Source organism: Ostrea edulis, chromosome 2 (assembly GCF_947568905.1).
Source record: "Ostrea edulis chromosome 2, xbOstEdul1.1, whole genome shotgun sequence".
NCBI lineage: Eukaryota > Metazoa > Mollusca > Bivalvia > Ostreida > Ostreidae > Ostrea > Ostrea edulis.
The window spans coordinates 98,856,583-98,864,783 of NC_079165.1; positions in this window are offsets into that span (position 1 = coordinate 98,856,583).

Genomic DNA, 8,201 nt, shown 5'->3' on the forward strand with positions numbered 1-8,201 from the left:
ACAATTTTCATGCCATCAAAATAGCAATATTGTGTCCACAATAGATGATGTTAAAACAATGATATCCTTGGAGGATATAGCAAAAGACGTCACATGACTGAAACATTCTGCACAAAATGGCTTCAGGTGACAAGGATGTCTACTTGGTCTCTGCAGTGTTTGTCAGCAGCTTTGGTGAAATGGGGAGTATTAATTAATTGGGGTGATCCATCCATAGGTGCTTCAGTGATGAAACTTCAAATGAAGAGTCTTGATCTGTGAGATAGAATGACCCCTAGTGTTTTAAGTCTAAAGGTTAAGGTCACCAGGTAACATTTTATGTAAAGGTTTCTTTACATTTAATACTTACATGTATTCAGCTTCATGTAGAGAAACTTTAGGACAAAAGGATTTAACCTATGGTTTTTGAAGTCACAAGGTTACATACATAACAAAGAAAGTAGAAATCTCAAATACTAGCCATCTGAGATTTGGCAATGAAACTTCATATGAATGTCTAGTGATTCGGCTGGTGTTTTAAGGTCACATAGGGAAAAAAATGGTGTAAAGATGACATCTTGAATATGATGTCAGTAAGCAATAAAAATTTGCAGGGAGAGTTAAATTCCTAAAGCATGATTTGATTTTTGTGTTTAGTTCAACTGAGCTGAAATCTCCAGTGAGCTTCAAAATGTGTTGGAAAATCTCAACAAGAACCACAAGGTCTTAGTTTGTCAAAGTAATGTATACCGGTAAGCATGCATCATTGCATAGTGTTGATACAAGTTTGTTCACACCATGACACCTGCATTAGAGTGGAGCAATTAAGAGTACGGAATATGTTATGTGTACATACCTCTACCTCTATTGAACTTCTCAAATTTGACATGGCCATTGGGTATCAAACCCAGGACCTTCCATTAGTGAAGCAACTGCTCTAACCACTAGTCTAAGAGATCTACGTACTGTGAATGTAACATAATCCAAGTTTATACCATGTAGCAGGGTATTTTGACATTTGTCCGAATTTCAGTGATAAGTACTAAATGGTCAAAGTAATGTGCATTATCACCATGCAATCTAAGTCTTTTGTTTTTATTTGTAGATATCATTTTAATTGCCAAATTTACAACCATCAAATTTATTGGCATGCCTTTATTTCTTAATATTGTCAAATTTTATCCCCCCCCCCCCCCCCCCAGGAAACCTGCTATGTGGCATAAAATTTATGAATAATATATTTGTCATGTCTAAAGTTTCTTGTACAGATGGTTTCAAAAGTTAAAGCTGTAATTCAGTAGGTTTAATTTGAAATGTTGATACGAAAGAATCAAAAGAAATCGCATGGATTAATTACCAATGGTCTCCCTAAATTTCTGAATCGCATGCAGTCAAACCTATTAAGCAACTTCCTGTCATATGTGACCAAAAATTTCTTCCAAGTTATTAGAATAATATTTCCTGTCCAACATATGACATATACGACAGTCATTTTCCTTCTCAATTTAATCATTCTAGAACCTGATGCTATAAGTATAACTAACCCTAAACTAAAATAAATTATTTCAATACTGACGGTGTATATTTATTTATATATATAACACCGATATGACCACTGGCACTGGAAGTTAATGTAAATATATAGTATGTGCATGTATAAGAAAGGATCCTTTTTTATACATGCACATACTATATATTTACATTAACTTCCAGTGCCGTGGATATGACCAATGACAAGAATAATTCGATATGTCCCAGGGATGACCCGTCCCTTCCTCAGGACAAACGAAAAAGTTTTAACTAATATAAATGAAGGACTTGGCGAACATATACAACCTCTGGATGTACCAGAGGTGGGATCAGGTGCCAAGGAGGAATCAATCTAATTAAAATTAGATCCTAATTAAAATTAGACAAGGTGTAGCGATATACGTGAGCGGATCAAAGGATCTAATTTTAATTAGATTGTATAAATCCCACATTTACAAATTACATATTGGCGCCGATTCTCTGTTACGACTTTATATATTCCACATGTTGTTGTACCCGGAAGTAGTAAAACCGAAAGTGAAACCAAACGAGACTTGCAGACCCTATATTGTCTGAGGCATATTGAGTTAAATTTCATTTTAATAACATTAACGAAATATGTGTAATTATTTCTGGAAAACTGTTGGACTGGTATTTTTTTCTGCAGACTGGTTGAAATTATACCCCATCAGTCCGGCTGGACTGGTGACATAAAAAGTTGGCTTCAAGATAAATAAGAGGTACTGTGAGCAATGCTCACTAAGAATATCCCCCGCTTACCCCAATCTCCCAAAGGGTGTTGGTAATAGATATAAACTACCTCTTTTCTGAGTGTAAAAAACAAATGGCATGACAAACCGAACCATATTGCTACTTCGATGTCCAGTGCGCATGACCTTTGACCCCAAAATCGATAGGGAACATTTTCATCCCATGGGTAGTCCATATGTATGATATGGTGACTGTAGGTGGAAAGGATAACGCTTTAGAGCCCGGAAACCATATTGCTACTTCGATGTCCAGTGTGCATGACCTTTGACCCCAAAATCCATAGGGAACATCTTCATCCCATGGGTAGTCCATATATATGATATGGTGACTGTAGGTGGAAAGGATAACGCTTTAGAGCCTGGAAACCATATTGCTACTTCGATGTCCAGTGCACTTGACCTTTGGACCCCAAAATCGATAGGGAACATCTTCATCCCATGGGTAGTCCATATATATGATATGGTGACGGTAGGTGGAAAGGATAATGCTTTAGAGCCCGGAAACCATTGCGTCTACAGACGGACGGACAGACAGACGGACAACCCGATTCCAGTATACCCCCCCACAACTTGTTGCGGGGGGTATAATTAGATATAAATGAATCACTGTTTGGCCAAGGAATACAAAAATCTGGAACAATACAATATGATTTAAATTCTAGCTCAAGGCCAAAACGAAGTTATAGATATACGATATATCATAATATATTTCAAGAAATAAAGGGTACATGTTGGAAAAAAACTATATATGATGGATTTTTAGCTTACCTGAGCTGAAAGCTCAAGTGAGCTTTTCTGATCACCTGTTTTCCATCGTCTGTCTGTCCATCTGTAAACTTTTTACATTTTCAACTTCGTCTCCAGAACCACTGGGCCAATTTCAACCAAACTTGGCAGAAAGCATCCTTGGGTGAAGGGCTTTCAAGTTTGTTCAAATGAAGGGCCATGCCCCCTTCGAAGGGGAGATAATCAAAAAAGGAAAAATGGGTGGGGTCATTTAAAAATCTCAAGAACCACTGGGTCAGAAGAGCGGAAATTTTCATGAAAGCTTCCTGACATAGTGCTAATTCAAGTTTGTTGAAATCATGACCCCCGAGAGTAGGAGGGGGCCACAATAGGGGATCAAAGTTTTACATACAAAATAGAGAACATGCATCTTTAAAAATCTTCTTCTCTAGAACCGCACTGGGCGAGGAAAGACCAAATTAAAATGAAAGCTTCCTGACATAGTGCACATTTAACTTTGTAAAAATCATGGCCCCCTGGGGTAGTTTGGGGCCACAATAGGGGATCAAACTTTTACATACAAATATATAGTGAAAATCATTAAATTCTTTCTAAGAATCACTGGGCCAGAAATGTTTACATTTAAATGAAAGCTTCCTGAAATAGTGCAGATTCAAGGTTTTTAAAATCATGACCCTTGGGGGTAGGATGGAGCCACAATAGGGGATCAAAGTTTTACATACAAATAAATAGAGAAAATCTTCTCATGAACCATTGGGCCAAAGAAGTTTACATTTACATGAAAGCTTCCTGACATGATGTAGATTCAAGTTTGTAAAAATTATGGCCCCCAGGGGGTAGGTTCAGGGGCCACAATAGGGATCAAAGATTTACATTTGAATATATAGGAAAATCTTTAAATATGGGCCAAGGTGACTCAGGATAGTGATGTGGTCCATGGGCCTCTTGTTTAAAGAAGTGAATGTCAAGGCTGTTTGTGTTATGGGGTATTTATGCCAATTTATACTGAAATTATCCTGGTGTTTTTATTTCCTCCTAATTACAAACAACATAGAAATTCATATTGTGCAGGTTTTTATGGCAAGCTGAAAAATTACTGATGAATTAGATATGGTAAAAATAAATACATGTTTCCCCCCATCTTTCAAAGGTACATCAATATTGATTTATCATAAATTTTTCATTGCTTTAAAAATTTAAATGATGTTGAAAAATTGATTCTGACTTTGAATTAACATTGACATTGAACACTGGACAAATTTATATTGATTGATATTTGAAGCACAGTCACTCCCAATTATAATAGCCTGCAAATGTTTCTCAAAATGTTGCTTGCATAGCACTTGAGAATGTTGGGCATCAGATTTAAATGTTTGTTGAAAGACTATGAATGAAGACGTTTGTTCAAATTGTTTATATACGATACACATTGATTATAAATAGCTGTTTTATATACATTAGAAACTATTAAATTGTAAATTTGCAATAAAATGTTCAATATTTTTAAACAATCATGCCAATATAAACATATAATAATGATACAAATCATACAAAGAAATTGACACATTGATTGGATTTTCTTTTGATTTTTGTAAAATTACAATGGAAAGTAACAAAAATAGGTCATAAATCAACTCGGAAACTATGGAACTTTAATGCTGTTTCAGCTCCAAAAGAAATTTGGTGAGCAAATGTTGCATCTTCAATGTTGAAAATTGTCCCGATTTTCAACATTAAAAACTGCTGCAATTTTAATGTTGAAAGATGTGCATGCACCTTCTATCTTGTTTCAGCATTGGAAATTTGTGGAAATATCCACAATGATGTATGGTTGTTCAATAGTTCAACTAATTTCACTTGTTTTCAATGCTTTCTAATCTTAAAAATCATCTAATTAGGTTCTGTTTGCTAAGTACTTGACCATAAATGCATAGTAAATGTAACCAAAATAGATGATTTTAAATTAGTTTTATTTTCAATGTTGTGTGATGCATCTGCCGGTTTTAATTGTACATGTATCCAAAATGTGTAAATGTGACTTATTTTAACACATACATGACAGAATGATTGCTCCCTGTATGAAGAGACCATGCAGATAGCTTTTCTTTATTAATGATAGGTTGCTGAATACAGGTTTGACTGTACATGTATATAGTTTCCAATTAGTTGAATCAATTGGCACATCAAATAAATATAACCTTATGCATACTAAATTTGCTTGTTTGATATTTAATAGCGGTGAAAATAATTTAGCACCTTGGTACAGTAAAACATGCTTATAATGAACACGCTTAAAACAAATTGTGATGTGATATATTTACTGCCCTATAAAGGGAATATAACAAATTTTATTGGATATAATTTGGTTATAACAATTAAACTGTTTCTGTGGGCCCTGGAGGTTCGACTTTTATAGTATACATGTATATCAAATATTTCACAGTATTCTACTGTTCAACCCTATTTAATCTGCACCATCATCATCACTGTCCAATGGCTTTTCATTGTGATGTGCAAAAGGTACACATGGAAAAAAAACCCAACTGTCACAGGTCATGAGGCATCAGCCATAAACTCTAAGGAGAAATCTATAATGGTTCGATCATTGGACCTGCAGAATCAATATTTAAAGGACTATAGTGAACGTTCCATAGCAAGCTGAAGCTCTTTGGTGAAAAACAATTTGGAAAGGTTGAATCAAATAAATTAATGGTAATAACCCATGCAGTTATTTTTCCAGAGAGTGGCAGTTCAACAACAATCTTATAGGAGGCTGTTCTTTGTATGTATCTAAAGAATTCCCACTATATATGTATCATCTAGACTACTGGTGTTCAGAAAGGTTTGATTTTTTTGGGGTGGGGTGGGGAATGAGAGCTGAACCTGAGACCTACTAGTTGCAAAGCAAGCACCCTAACCACTATACTATGACAGCAAGTGTTGAATAAAGTGATTCCTTGACCATGCTTGAAGCAAAGACCAATCTCCTTAAATTTGTAGACAGGAAGAAATATCAATTTCTAGGTCAAAAGATGGAGCTATTAAATAGTAATCAACATATCAATTACTGCCGTACAATATTAATCAATATTTGATCACAGTGTGGCACTCTGGCGGGTTCAACTGAATGTGATCTGCAGATAAGCTCAGTCGGTATAGAGCACCCAGCTAGAGATTCAGAGGGCCAAGTTCAAATCCCAGTCTGGTTGCATTTTCTCCCTTCCGGTTACATTTGGTGCCATAGACCAGTCCCAGGAACTATGGAGTGCCAAATTAAATCAAATCATTGAAGATATCTTTAATCAATTTAATTATAATTGCCAGCAATAATTGAATTGAGGCACACATTAAATAAATGATTGCTCTTGTCAATAGTTGATCTCTTGAAAAGAATTATAATTGTGCGCATCAATTGAATTAATGATATAATTAATTAAATTGAAGAGAGCTATAATTCAATTATTGCATACATTAACTGAATTGATATGTGCATTAATTGAATTATTGCTCTCTTCAATTGGATTGTAGCACTCATAGATTCAATAGTTGATATCATCAATCATTTGAAGAGAGCAACAATTCATTTATAGCACGCATCAATTCAGCAGAATAATTATCACGTGCTTAACTATAAAACCAAAGTATATATATAATTGAAATTCTAAAACTTGAATCTGCACTACCTGTGGATGCTTGTATATCAAGATGACTAATCCTGGCCATTGCTGATCTTTAAAGATTTTTTCTTCTTATATATTCTAATGTAAAACTTTGATCCCCTATTGAGGCCCCATCCTACCCCCACAACCAAGATTTGCAAAAATTTGAATCTACACTACCTGAGGATGCTTGCATATTAACATGACTATTAACCATGGCCCTGGTGTTCTTGAGAATGATTTTAAAGATTTTTCATATACCTCCCCATATAAACTGTGAACCCTTTTGTAGCCCCAGCCTACCCGCCTGGGGGCCATGGTTTGGACAAACTTGAAGGGAGAAAATCTAATGGACCAGAGAGGGATTCAAATCCAGGCCCTCTGAATCTCTGGCCAGATGCTCCACTAACTGAGCTATCTGGCCACCAGCAATAAAATCCAGACCCGTCAGACTGCTACAAATTCCTCCCTCCTTTAAAAATGTCTTTACACCAGTGACCTTACACTAACCCAGGATCTCTTTATCCCCTGACAGACATTTTCACTTGTTAGTTCCAGGGGCTGGTCTATGGCACCAAATGTAACCAGAAGGGAGAAAATGAAGACCAGATTGGGGTTCAAACCTGCCCCCCCCCCAATTTCTAGTCAGATGCTCTACCAAATGACCTTTAAATATCTGGCCACTGGTAATTGAATCAATTTGACCACTACACCCCTCCCTCCTTATATGTCTTCACACCTTCAAGACATCAACCCAGGATCTTTATCAACCCTTGGGAGACATTTTCATCTGTCAGTTCCAGGGGCTGGTCGGGAATTTGATCCCGGGCCCCCAGAATCTCTATAGTCAGGGGCTCTACCAAAAGAGGTATTTGGCCATCAGTGATAGAACCCGTATGACCACCACATTCCTTCCTTGGCCATAAATGTTTTCACACCTTGATGAAATTTAAGGAAGGAGGAATGTGGCAGTCAAATGGGTTTGATCGTCGGTGGCCAGGTAGCTCAGTTAGTAGTGCACCTGACTAGCCATTCATGGTCCATATAAATTTTCCAGAAATTTAAACATTCACAATTTTCTTTGTAAAGTAGTTTTTGTTGTGTATTTGAATATATAGTCTACTTCAAATGCACTTGCAAAGATGCTGCCTTATGCTTAGATAGTTGTTTCTTTTGTTTTTTTCCAAGCTAGGTCAATGGTATGGAAATTGTGTTTTGCATTTGTTACCGTAGACTTACAGGCGTGCTATTGCTACACTATGTCATGTTGTGGGAATGATAGAGTTTTTTTTTTATGATATGAAAAATTCAAGATTGCAATTAATTGCACTATCAATTAAATTATAATTGTGTAAAACTTGTACTCCTTTTGGGACTTGCTATTGATGAGATATGAATGGAAAACAAGAGTACCGCAAACGGTACAACATACACCCGTCAGACAGCGAGATTCAACCTGGAAGCATATTGTGCTCTCTGAATTGATACTACACACATACTGAAAAGAAAAGCCTTA